Source organism: Leuciscus leuciscus (genome assembly GCF_965113295.1).
Source record: "Leuciscus leuciscus genome assembly, chromosome: 15".
Taxonomy (NCBI): Eukaryota; Metazoa; Chordata; class Actinopteri; order Cypriniformes; family Leuciscidae; genus Leuciscus; species Leuciscus leuciscus.
In genome coordinates this window covers 25334610-25348240 of record NC_138739.1, presented here as the reverse complement: position 1 = coordinate 25348240, position 13631 = coordinate 25334610, and the positions used below count along the sequence as shown (strand labels likewise).

General features: G+C 40.0%; 1 protein-coding gene across 1 annotated transcript in view; it reads left to right on the top strand.

The window, feature by feature from the left end:
- Positions 1-2213: 2213 nt before the first annotated feature.
- LOC309475448 (uncharacterized protein) overlaps positions 2214-13631 on the top strand; it is a 134071-nt gene continuing 122653 nt past the window's right edge. The window contains exon 1 of the mRNA XM_082138241.1: positions 2214-2320. The gene's annotated coding sequence lies outside the window, so the exon portion shown is untranslated. The remainder of the gene's footprint in view (positions 2321-13631) is intronic.

Genomic DNA, 13631 nt, shown 5'->3' with positions numbered 1-13631 from the left:
AGGAAAATATTGTATTTTTTTCTCCACTACATGTGTCTGACAGCTGAAATCTTACTTTTTAAAGATATTATTCTCACATAACAAAAATGTAAAGATCTTAGAATGATGCACTGCAGTGTAATAATCTGGGCCTACTTGTAGTTAGCTCTTAAACATGAACATGAAAATGAGAACATGAAAATACAACGCACACAATAAAGCAGTATTAATAGTAATGAAAAAAAATAAATAACTTAAGTTAAACAGTGAATATCTGCTTAATTATCCAATCTGTACTAGGTTTGATCTTATCAGTAGCTTATAAATAGCTCATGCAGCAATTATTTAAATGTTTTATTCTCTGTGCAATATCAATGTGTGAATTATAATAAAAGTTCAGAAAAGAACTTAACGTTTCCTGCTACTTTATGCACCGTTGCCTCGTACAAAGGCCATCGCCTTTGGGTTTTTTCTTCAATCCACCTCTCCACTCAATTAAATAGACAGATCTGTCATCAAGTCCGTATAAGAAATCATTAATATTGATTTTTTTTTGTTTTATGTGTGATGTTGGAACAATGCTCCAACTTTCATTATCCGTTTCTTCTTTCCACTGACAAGGGCGAACATTCTACATCCGTTGGTCTTTGAATGCGTGTCATTTGGCGTTTTTTTGATTGCGTTTGAATTTTGGCACGCCTAATAAGATAGGCATTAGGCAATGACGTAACGTTTGGGGTGGAACCCATGCTAAATGCATGGCCTGAAATGCAGACTGAAAGTGTTTCTGCATGCCTTTGGAACAGCACAGATGTGATTATATTATGACTTTTCTTAATTATTATGAAGTAACTGTTTAATTTTTTTCATGTCTGACATCAGTGACATCAGTTTTTGCAGCTCTGCCAAGCTTTGTTGAAAGCACCATAGTTTTTTTTTTTTTTTTTTTTTTAATACTAGAGAACCCAGGTTTACATCTGCATCAGTGCAGTCTAGAGAAATGCGTTTAAATTATATTTTGGGTCCCTAGATTTTGTTGTGTGTATTTTTGTGTTTAGGGACATATGTTAACTGTATTATTCATGTATTTGCATATGTACTGCATGTATTAAATGTATGTATGTATTTTCTTACATATAGAAATTGATGATATTGACATAAGGTGATAATATGAAAAAAAAAATATATATGTTTACAAAAATATTTGTGTAGTATTTGTTTTGTTTTTATGAGCCAGTTCAGATACAAATAAATAAATAAAAATAAAATAAAAAATTTATTTATAATAAATTGTGCTAATTCTAAAATGGGACAGAAATTGAAATGAAATGTGGATTGTGTAGACTTGTTAAAAGTTCAAGCTGTTCAAATAAGGAACACAAGAAATTAATTAAGGAAACCATAAGCATGTAAAATGTATGTAGGCTATGTTGTTTAAATAATATCGGTGACATATATGGTCATAACATACAATATTATAAAAACAATAATCATATACATCATATTAATGTCAATATATACTGTATGTCAATTTACTCATTTAATATGGACAATTTATATATGTTATAAACTTATATCAACATGTATCTAGATATGTATATATGTGATAGCAATATATTGTCTTATATTTAGCATATGACGGCATCACTTGCGATATAGGGACATATATGTCACATATTACATTTCAGTATGGGAGTGCCTTGGTGATTCTCTTTGTGGGTGTCTATGACTGCTGCAATAGTGGAAAATGTGAGTTCTGCCTAAGTCAACTGTTATCATGCTGGAAACGAACAGCAGAGACACGGAGTGAGAGGCATGTTTAGATAATTAATTTTCTTTTGTATTTTTTCAAATATACTAACAGTGTTCAAAAACTTGTGGTTTGAAACCAGTTTTCAAAAGTTTGCATAATTAGGCCCCCAAAACGCTGTTGTTGTGTAAATGAAAAAGCGTAAAAAGTTTACTGTTTTAGTTGTGTCATGTAATGACAATGTCATGTAAAATGGCCCCTAAAAGGCCTGTCACTGACAAAAATATCATAAATATCTTTTAAAAAAACATGTCACTGAGTTTAAATTATTATTTTTTTTTTTATCATTAGTCTTGCAGGCACATGCGACGTGACATAGACTCACTATCACAACACAACATCAGGCTTGTGTTAATGCTGTTGGAAAACACTTGTGCTCATGCAAGCTTAAATTTGAAAAAACACACAATCTCTCTGCTGCCAAATGCTGTGTAAAGTAAGGAGGAGTAGTGGTTTTCTGTTCTCCAAAGGGTAAAAGAGAAGAGCTCTGTGGAAAAGACTTACATTGAAGTGAATTCAAACTATTTGCAGGTAAGCAGTTATTTCTGTTTTATTGTGCAACATAAACGTTGATAAAACAAATATTTCCTCAAAGTAGTGAGAACGACAGGCAATCTGCATTAATAGACACGGTATTAGGTATTAGAGGTCCACAACTGATTAGCAGAAGTATTTCAAGGCAAGGCAAGGCAAGGCAAGTTTATTTATATAGCACATTTCATACACAATGGCAATTCAAAGTGCTTTACATAGAAGAAATTAAAATAATAAAAAGAAATAAGAATAATTAAAACAGTTTAGAAAAATAAAATGAAATACAGTACAGTACAGTCGGACGAACAGTGGCACAGTGCTCATTCAGTAAATGCATAGCTAAACAGAAGTGTTTTGAGTCTGGATTTGAATGTGACTACTGTCGGAGCACATCTGATCTCTTCTGGAAGCTGGTTCCAGCTGTGGCTGGCATAATAGCTAAAAGCAGACTCACCATGCTTAGAGTGAACCTTTGGTATTTCTAGCTGATATGATCCTAATGATCTGAGTGATCTGTTGGGTTTATATTCAGTGAGCATATCTGCAATGTATTGAGGTCCTAGGCCATTGAATGATTTATATACCAGTAATAATACTTTAAAATCAATCCTAAATCTAACTGGGAGCCAGTGTAGAGACCTGAGGACTGGTGTGATATGTTCATATTTTCTGGTTCTGCTCAGAATCCTAGCGGCAGCGTTCTGTATGAGCTGCAACTGTCTTATGGTCTTTTTGGAAAGGCCAGTGAGGAGTCCATTACAATAATCCACCCTGCTGGTGATGAAAGCATGCACAAGTTTCTCTAAGTCTTGTCTGGAAACAAAGCATCTAATTCTTGCAATATTTTTTAGATGATAGTATGCTGATTTAGTTATTGCTTTGACATGACTACTGAAACTAAGGTCTGACTCTAGTGTCACACCAAGATTCCTGACTTGATTTTTAGTTGTTTGACCCCTGGAGTGAAGGTATGCGTTCACCTTGAGAACTTCATCTTTGTTTCCAAATGCAATGACTTCAGTTTTATCTTTGTTTAACTGAAGAAAGTTTTGGCACATCCAACTGTTGACTTCATCAATGCATTGGCACAGGGAGTCAATTGGGCTGTAATCGTTAGGCGATAGGGCTAAGTACAGCTGTGTGTCGTCTGCATAGCTGTGGTAAGCAATTTGGTTCTTTCTCATTATTTGGCTCATTGGGAGCATATACAGGTTGAACAGGAGTGGCGCAAGAATTGAGCCTTGAGGGACTCCGCATGTCATGGATGTCCACTCAGACTTATGGTCTCCTATACTCACATAATAACCTCTCTCATCTAAGTATGACCTGAACCATTTTAGGACTATCCCAGAAAGCCCCACCCAGTTTTCCAGCCTGTCAAGAAGTATGTTATGATCGACAGTGTCAAATGCAGCACTGAGGTCGAGTAGTACCAGCACTGATAATTTGCCTGAATCAGTATTTAAGCGAATATCATTTATTATCTTTATGAGCGCTGTCTCTGTGCTGTGATGGGGTCGGAAACCAGATTGAAAATTGTCAAAGTATCCCTTTCGAGCTTAAGAATTTGTTCAGCTGATTGAAGACAACTTTTTCTATGATCTTGCCTATGAAAGGAAGATTTGAGATCGGTCTATAGTTGCTTAATATGGTCTTATCCAGATTGTTCTTTTTCAGGAGGGGCTTGACAACTGCAGTTTTCAGGGAGTTTGGAAAACTCCCAGAGAGAAGTGAGGCATTTACCACTTCTAGAAGATCTGCTTCTAAACTGTTTAGCACACTTTTAAAAAAAGATGTGGGAAGTGTGTCAAGAGCGCATGTTGATGTTTTAAGGTGCTGTACGGTTTCTACCAAAATTTTGCCATCAATTTTATTGAAATCAGACAAAGTTACTACTTTTTCAGGTGGTCTGATCTGTCTGACCCCAGAGCAACTCAAGGATGTGCTGATCACCTTTCTGATATTATTGATTTTGTCAGAGAAGAAGGAAGCAAACTCACTGCACTTGCTGTTTGAGAGCATTTCACTGGGAATCTGGCTTGGGGGGTTTGTCAGTCTCTCTACAGTAGCAAAAAGAGTGCGTGTGTTGTTTAAATTGCAGTTTATAATATTTGAGAAGAAAGTCTGTCTAGCTTTGCCTAGTTCCATATTGAAAGCATGCAGGCTGTCTTTGTAGATGTTATAATGGACTACAAGCTTTGTCTTCCGCCACATGCGCTCTGCTTTTCTGCATTGTCTTTTCATATTTTGCACTGCTGTTGAGTTTCTCCAAGGTGCTTTTTGTCTGCCACTCTTCTTCCTGACTTTCACAGGAGCAATATCATCAATTGCACTTTTAACTTTTGAGTTAAAAGAATCAAGGAGAAAATCAACAGAGTCAGCAGATATGCTTGGTGTTAATGATATAGCCTTCATAAATAGTACACTAGTGTTCTCATTTAAGCATCTCTTCTTGACAGACACAGATCTAGCTTCAGTGGCAGGAGAGATCAATATATCAAAGAAAATACAGAAATGATCAGACAGTGCTACATCCTTAATAACAATCGATGAAATGTTTAGACCCTTACTGATAAGTAAATCTAGAGTGTGTCCATGATTGTGTGTGGGTCCATGTACATGCTGAGTCAGATCAAAAGTTTTTAAAACAGTTTTGATTTCTTTTGCCATATTGTTTTCTGCATTATCTATGTGAATGTTAAAATCTCCAGCAATGGCAAAACAGTCAAGCTCTGAGGTAATTGTTGATAACAGTTCTGTAAATTCCTCAGCAAAGGCTGGAGAATATTTTGGAGGCCTGTAAATAATGATGAGTAAAATGCGTGGAGCACCTTTTAATACAATACCCAGATATTCGAAAGACGAGTAGTTCCCAAATGATATTTGCTTACATTGATAAATATCTTTAAAAAGAGCAGCTAGACCCCCACCTCTTTTAACAGCTCTGCAGACACTCATAAAAGTAAAGTTAGGAGGGGCTGTTTCATTGAGGATTGTTGCACTGCAGCTGTCTTCTAGCCAGGTTTCATTTAGAAGCATAAAGTCCAGGTTGTTGTGGTTATTAAGTCATTGACTAGAAGTGATTTATTTTTAAGTGAGCGGATGTTTAAAATTGCTAACTTAACAGTCTTACTTTTTTTCCCTACACCAATCTTAGTTAGACGTGCAATAGGCACCAGATTAGTTGAGTTTGCTGTACGGCTATTGAAGGCCTTAGACTTTCTATCTTGTAATAGAACAGCAATAGAGAAAGATACAGGCACACTGGGTTCCCGCTTGTTCTGTAAACATTTGAGAAAGTTACTGTTATCAAAGCGGGGACCCGACATACATCACTGAGAGCTGGTATCAGTTGTTTTTGGTTGACCTCGAGCAGATGGAGGAGGGTGTGGGCCCTGGCGTTGTGGCAGAGGCCGAAGAGCTCTCACAGAGGCAGGGGGAGGGTGAGCTGGGCCTGCAGGCTTTGGTGGTAGCGGTGCCCGACGTTTTTTGGTTGATATCTGGGGGCTTGCAGCAAAAGAGTGTGATAGTCTGGTTCCAGCATGCACCAGTTCTTCCATTTTCTGTGAGAAGCACAGGAGTGGAGTTGGTGGCGAGAGGGAGAAGGTGTCTGGTGAAAGGCGCTGTTGCTCTGGTGTTATAGGAGGCTGTGATATGCTGTCCTGGCTTCCCTGGCTGTTTTCCAGGAAGTCGTCCTTGGGTGCTGAATCTTGGAACAGTTCTAATATGTCTGTCTGTGGTGAGCTCTGTGGGCAGGGCTCAGCTGAGATTGTGTCCGTGAGCAGAGGTTGTTGTGGCTCAGTGGTGTTATCATTGTCCTTGTGTGATATGTCAACATCATGTCCATTCTGAAGTGAAGTCCTGTGGTCATTTCTACTGTGTCCAGGTGTGTGTGTGTCGTTCAGATTGACACACACTGCAGAAGGATGATTGAGGGAGAAGTAGATATTGTCCTTTAACACTCTTGAACCAAGTTTGTTTGGGTGATGGCCATCCCAATGAAACAGTTGTCTCTGACTCCAGAAGAGATTGAAGTTGTCAATGAAGTTTACTCCTTTTATATTGCAGGTTTTTTGCAGCCATGTATTAATCCCAAGCAACCGTGAAAACCTGTTTGTCCCTCTTGCTGGGAGGGGTCCACTGATGAATGTCTGAACTTTCAGTTTTTTAAGTGTTTCAAAAAGTTAATTGAAATCCTTCTTAAGGAGTTCTGACTGCTCTTTATGAATGTCATTCTTCCCCACATGAATGATGAGTCGATTTGCAGTCTTATGTTTCATTAGAATGTTCTGAAGTTCCCTGTTTATATCAGAAGTTGTTGCTTGTGGAAGGCAGCATGTAGTTGTATCCCTGCTGCTAATGTAGATGGTCTTCCAGCCGCAGCCGCGGTGGGAGTCGATTTTCCCCAGTGCTTAGCAGGCAGTGGGTTATTCTGCCGTGAGGGAGTTTGTTACGGGGCCTTACCTTGCCCTGGTGGAAATGTCGTCCCATGGCAGGTGGGTTAGGCAAACGCGCAGGAGGTGCCTCATCCTCCTTCTTTTTGTCGTCACACCGTTGTTGCATCAATGCGACGGCGGTGCCACGACGCGCTCGCGATGTGCCACTTCTCGCTGTCAGGAAGGCCCGACAGGTTAAGCCAGAGCGCTCGCTCTCCCACCACAGAAAGCGGCCAGCTTGGACGGCCTGCCGAGCGTTACGGAGGACGAGGTCGTTCACCGTGAAGATCTCCTTCCACAAGGGTAGAGAAGGAGTTCCCTTTTCCAGCTGTTGCCCTAATTCATCCAAAATCTCCGCCTGGTAAGCGGAGAGGAGTGAAGAAACGTTCAGGGCCCTGACAGCCAAGGCCGAGGACTTGTATGCGGCCTGGTGAACTGAGGCAGAAAAACGGTCCATCTTGTTGGGCAAGACCGGCTTAGGGGGAGCGAGCAGCCCGCCCTGAGCGGGGTTAAGGTGACTGGCGAAGGAAGGCTCGATAGCGGGGGGGGTCACCCATACCATGAGCTGCCATATCCTTCACCTCAAGGCCCGTGAGACCGTGTTTGAAGTCGAGCGGGTCGCTCCAATTGTGCCTCATGTGCTTCGCGCACGCTGGAAGGACGGGGAAGAGTTGTTTCCTCGGACCGGGAGGGGGTCCCAACACTTTCCCGTCGTAAATATCCCTCTCCTGGTCGGTGGCGCTCTGTGGAGCCGGCCACTCAAAGGCCACGTGGGCGCTAGCCTGGGGAACGCCAGAGGGATGGATGGCCTCCTCGTCCTCTGAGACCCCAAGAAGGGCTTCTTGAGCGTGTTTAAGGCCCAAGCAGACCACGCAGAACGGGTGAAGGTCCTTAGCGGCGATGAGCACACCACACGCGGCCGGGCAGGCCCGTGATAGGCTGTTCCCCGAAAAAGCGGCAGGTTAAGAAAGCGACATTCCGGAGAAGAACTCGGAAAAAATTCGTGGCGGGCAGCCGTGGAAGGAGGAGAAGGTGAAAAACGGCGAGAGCGCGGGCAGCTCCGAATGCAGAACACAGCAGAAGGCTGAAAAGACGACTGTCACGTCTGGCGGAGGCTGATCAGGCGATATGTCCTCCTGAAGACACGAAAGTGAGCCGCGTAATCCAACCGAACTGTGTCAGTGCAGAGATCGCGAGAAGCGAATGTCAACTGGAGAATAGCAGCGCTTGCAGCCGTTATATGCCCCTAGGTAAGGGGGCGGGGCCTTACCTGGCATTGGCTGCGCGCTTCTGTCTGTCTAGCCAGACTTGGTGCAATTGGATGCATCTCCATCGACAAACGTGCGATATCGATCGCGAAGGATTATGCAGAGTTGACAGAAAAATTTTACACATGCCGTACAACAAAGAACTAAAGCCCCGCCTCACCCAGTTCGGGTACCGGACCTGGTTGAAACACTCATGCATCTAGCTGGCAGAGTGCCAAAACTTCGCCGGCGCCTTCAGCACCGCCCTAAACACGGTCGAGCCAACGCTGGACTAATAAATCTATGGAGGTATTTTGTCATGTCAAATGTATTAATAATGCCATCAGAATGCAACCAAAGCACAGGATAGCAATAAATGGCTATAAATAATTGTAAATCATACAAAATAAATGCCATGATCACTAGATTTTATACAGGTGTTACTATAATGATTTTGTTAATGGTGATCAGCAACCAAATATTGATAATGTGGAAGTTAGGCTACTGCCTTTTGCCTTGGCATGACTTCTCACTTTTTGCTGACAATACAATAGCAGATTACAGTAACTTTAAAATAGTGGTCAAAAGTCAAGTTTGAGCTCAAGATTTATTTATGTATATAATTTTCATTACTAAAACATCTATTTGCCAGATTTCCAGTGCCCTACCTATAATTAATTTTTCTCAGTTCCACACTCTAGCGAGTTAAGGTCTTTTGCCTTTGTAGGGCAGCATGGGGTCCTCCTTCTGCTGCTCAAATGGTATCTTGGTAAATTTGTTGGCGATCAAATATTTAATAACTCTACTTTTCATAATTCAGGGGTTATTTATATTTACTCAACACTGTTTTCAACTAAAAACGTACAACTTTTCATGCGTTTTGGGTGCCTGAAAACGCAAAGTTTTGAAAACGGGTTTCAAAGTGCAAGTTTTTGAATGCGGTCTCCATGTTAACAACATAAACGCAAATCTCTGGAGACAATGGCGTCATGCACATGCGTATTACGTGTCTATAGTGTTTTATCGCCATCTAATGGCCTGACAGCAGAATACAGCGTTTTTAGTTGTTTTCGCGGATCCGTTTGAATGGGAATTATTTTGACAATGTTATTTTGTCTGAACTTTGATCTCAAAGGAAAAACTTCTCAGTTTTAAGCATATCATTGTTGTGTAAATGTACTCTTAAAGGTACAATATTTAAGATTTTTGCAATAAAATATCCCAAAATCTCAAGGCCAGTGTTATATATTTTGTTAAAGGGTTAGTTCACCCAAAAATGAAAATTATGTCATTAATGACTCACCCACATGTCACTCCAAACCCGTAAGACCTCTGTTTCTCTTCTGAAGACATCTTAAGATATTTTAGATTTATTCCGAGAGCTTTCTGTCCCTCCATTGAAAGTGAATGTGAGAAAATAATTATTTTCTGGTCCCGTTTGAATTGTGCCATGAATGTGAACATATGTTGTCTGTGAATTTTTTATATAATTTTTCATGTTACGAGTTTGACAGAATGATTCTTTGGCTAGCAGTTGTGGAAAAGACATAACGAGAAAGACTACATGTCGCCTATGTGACGTCACCCCATAACACATTTTCCATCCACTTGTCAAATCACGGTGCTAATGCTGCGATAATCTATGGAGACTAGGGCTGTCAATCGATTACAATTTTTAATCGCGATTAATCGCATGATTGTCATGAGTTAACTCGTGATTAATCGCATTTAATCGCACATTTGTTTATTTGTTCTAAATGTACCTTAAATGAATACTTTTCAAGTTTGTAATACTCTAATCAACGTGGGCATGGATAAATATAGATGCTTTATGCAAATGTATGTTTATTATTGAAAGCATAGTCAATATAGAGCATAAGGACGAGACATGTTTCAAAGGTCATAGATGTTTTTCAAAGAACTTGTTCATGTCTATTAGACACATGTAGAAAGAACAAAAAAATGCCAGGTTACCATTACTTCTCTTTCTTTGCACTGAGCAATTTACTAACACAAACATGTTTAGATTTTGCATGACAGGGCAGCTCTTCTGAAAATGCTAAATGTACATTTATTAATTATTATTACATTGTAGTTTGTCTCTCTCTGTGCCCATTTTGATGAAGCTAAATTCTCAATAAAACTGTTTTCATTGGTATATTTTACTGTTTCTGTTGTCAAACAACGGAATGAATTTGAAATGGTGACTGAAACGCGACCCATTAAGACATAACCAGCTCTCCCTTCCAAGATGTTAAGTTAATCTGCACAACAATTCTGATAATCGAGCCGTCGTCTGGTGAAATCAAATTCACATAAGATAAAGACAATATCTGTGCTCTGATTTCGGCTATACTTGTAAAATTAGTGAAGCAACATAATATCTGTGCTTAACTGAATTAAAGCGCTGCTCCTCCGCGCGAGACGCAGAGAGAGAGAGAGAGAGAGAGAGCGAGCGAGAGAGAGCGAGAGGTGCGCATGCGTGCTGAGAGAGCAGTACCGTTGGTACCGGTAAATTCTCAGAAACTAAATAAGGTTTGGGCGCTTTGTTGAAGGGAAAAAAATCGCTAAAGGGGTCTGCAATGTCGCTAAGTTGGCAACACTGTGTATCTCCATTTCTCCAACTAGAGGTTGGGCCACGGGTCAAACAGAAAATATGCGCTGCGTTAATCGCGCGTAAAAAAAATTAGTGCCGTTAATATGATTTTGCGTTAACGCGTTATTAACGAAAAATTATATAAAAAATTCACAGACAACATATGTTCACATTCATGCCAAAATTCAAATGGGACCAGAAAATTATTATTTTCTCACATTCACTTGCATTGACGATTTTTCAACCTAGAGGTCCAGTGGGGTTAGCGGAAGGGACCAGCTCTATAAGACACAGGTGTTCGTCATTTGCACTTGACCGATATGTCCCGCTCGTCTCGTTTCTCTCTCTCCCCTTACAGACCGCGCTGAACCACGCCCCCCTTGCCACAAAAAGCATGTGATTAAACACAACATTTATAAAAATAGAACTTTACCTCATCCATGAACATGATTTTTCGATTCCCGTCTGACTGATTTACATCATTCCACGCTCCTTCACATCGTCATCAAGCTACGCCGTTGTTGTTGTTTGGAATGTAGCACCCTCTAGCGGCAGAAAATCTTGCATATTGTACCTTAAGGCAGTTGCTAGATTATTAGCAGGAGAAGTTCAGACTAGCCTAATATCACATAATTTACGTATCTGCAATGACTGGTTGATATACCAAGGAAAGCTAGCCCTCCTTTTTTCTCAACACTAACCGCTGAAAATTTTCTGTAATACTAAACACTAAGTACTCGATGCTGATTGGCATTTTTTTATTTTTTATCAATGGGCATAGCTGTGGTAACATATTTTACCAGAGGGGTGCTGGGGGCGGGACTTAATGCTTGGGGCTTGATATTGCGGGGCAGTGCTATGGTAGAGTTTTTTTTAAACAAAATCCTAATATTAAACAGCCCAAACAAAAAGATGAACATACCAGTGAATGAGTACAGAGTTGTGAGAACGCTCAAAACTCATGATACATTTTAAAAAGCACAGTACACAAATCTGCATATTACCTTATGATACTCACTCAGGAGTGCCGGTTCACAGAAAGCATATAATTTTTCAAAACGAAAATGCAAGACGCCAAATGCGGGCAGTGGGGGGGGGGGGGGGGAAACGCAAGGTCTCGAGGCGCGTTTTAGTTGAACTTATTTTAACTTGAGTGCTGCGTTTTGAGAATGCTGTGGTATGCACGAGACGTGAGCACAACAGTTTAACACGAGTAGTAGCAGAAAAAAAAAGTAGCAGAGTGGAATGGCTGACGTTCTGTGTGAACAGCCCCTAATCATTACATCTATATTTAGTTTTTTCACATGCATTAAATGAGTGTCAAATCAGTTCTGAGATGCTGGTTCTCAGTGTCATGACACTCACTGCGAGATCGGCTTATTGCCTTATGATATATTCATTTCTTTTAGAGTCATAAAACCCTATTCGACAACATATAAAAACGAAATAATCTTTAGAGTAATTTTATAAAGGTTGAATGTGTTATTAAAAAACAGGTTGAAAAACAAAAAGTTATTTAAAAGTCATGTCATCTTAAATACCAAGTGAAACGTCAGGGGGTGCTGCAGCACCCTCAGCACCCCTAGTTCCCGCGGCCATGAATGGAGGCAAAAGTCTCCAGCTATAGATTTGCCCCCTCCCCTTCTCTATTCCCTCAAACATAGGCGTCGATTACGGGGGGGACAGGGGGGGGACGGGGGGGACGCGTACCCACCAGATTTCGTCATGAGTCATTTTGTACCCACCACTTCCGTCCATATTAATTTGACTTTTGGTTCAATTTTTTTTGACCATTTTCAGTGGTTATGAGGAGCAATATGAGAGAGAAATTTGGTAATCATTGTCTGACCCAACAAAAAAACACTATAATATTAATTTTATTTAATTTTTCGTGTTCGCATTTATGAGGGAAAAAAAAACAAAGTGTCAGTTCTCGGCACTAAAAGACTGCTTTAAAACTTTCACAGAGACCTCAAACAGAACAGCTGCCTTTCTTTAAATTGAATTTCGTTTTGTATTAATTATATCTTAATTTTAATCAATGTTTCATGAAACAATTGCCTGGATTTAATAAGAAGTATAGGCCTAAATATAGCAGAATCACGACATGGAGGCGCCGGCGAGTGAACTGGAGTTCGTCTCATAAATGAACCGAAACTCAGCGTATAATGCACATTCACATTCACAGCGTATTTGGACACATTTAGACGCATTCATAATCATTACTTTTACCGGTTCTTTGTGTCCACAAAGAACCGGTAAAAGTAATGATTGTGCGCTTGAGTGCGGCTATATTACGTAAACGCTCATTATCCTGTTGGCTATATAAGTAATTCAATTAATATAAAGGGGAGATTTGTCCACGAATGACTTAAATGAACAACTAGCCAACTAGTCGACTAGAAAAACAAAAAAAAAACTTTTAGTCGGAAGCAGCCCTTATACCACATATTTTCGAACCAGGCAACAGGACATCTGGGTTTAGCGAGCGACCCTGCGGAATATTCAGAAATGCGCTCTCTACTCACGAGCTCTGATCGGAACAAACCCGAACCTCACTGTCTGCTGAACTTGCGCAGAATTGAAACATCAAAATATAACCAGCTTTTTAAAATGTTTTTTAAAACTAAACACTATTTTAGCACAAATTATGAGCTTATTGGCGATTTTTGTATAATTATTGACAAAATTAGAATATAGTAAAAAAAAATATATATTTTTTTTTTGAACGTTTTGGATGGGCCTGTTGAAAAGTGGGGCCGTGCCTGAGCTACAACAGGACATCGTCTTTCAAAACATAACCTGCGCGAAAGAGAGAAAAAAATTAATGCATCATTGTACCCAGCACTTCTGAAAATGCACTTCCGAATGCGTCTCTGTCCCCAGCACATTTCAAACCAAACTGACGCCCATGGCCAGAGCCCCGAATTATTTTTATTTTTTTTACTAAAGCAGTAGGCCTATATGAAATCAGATGTATTACCTACCACCATTTAGTTGTTTTGTGTTATTTAAAATATTTATAATAT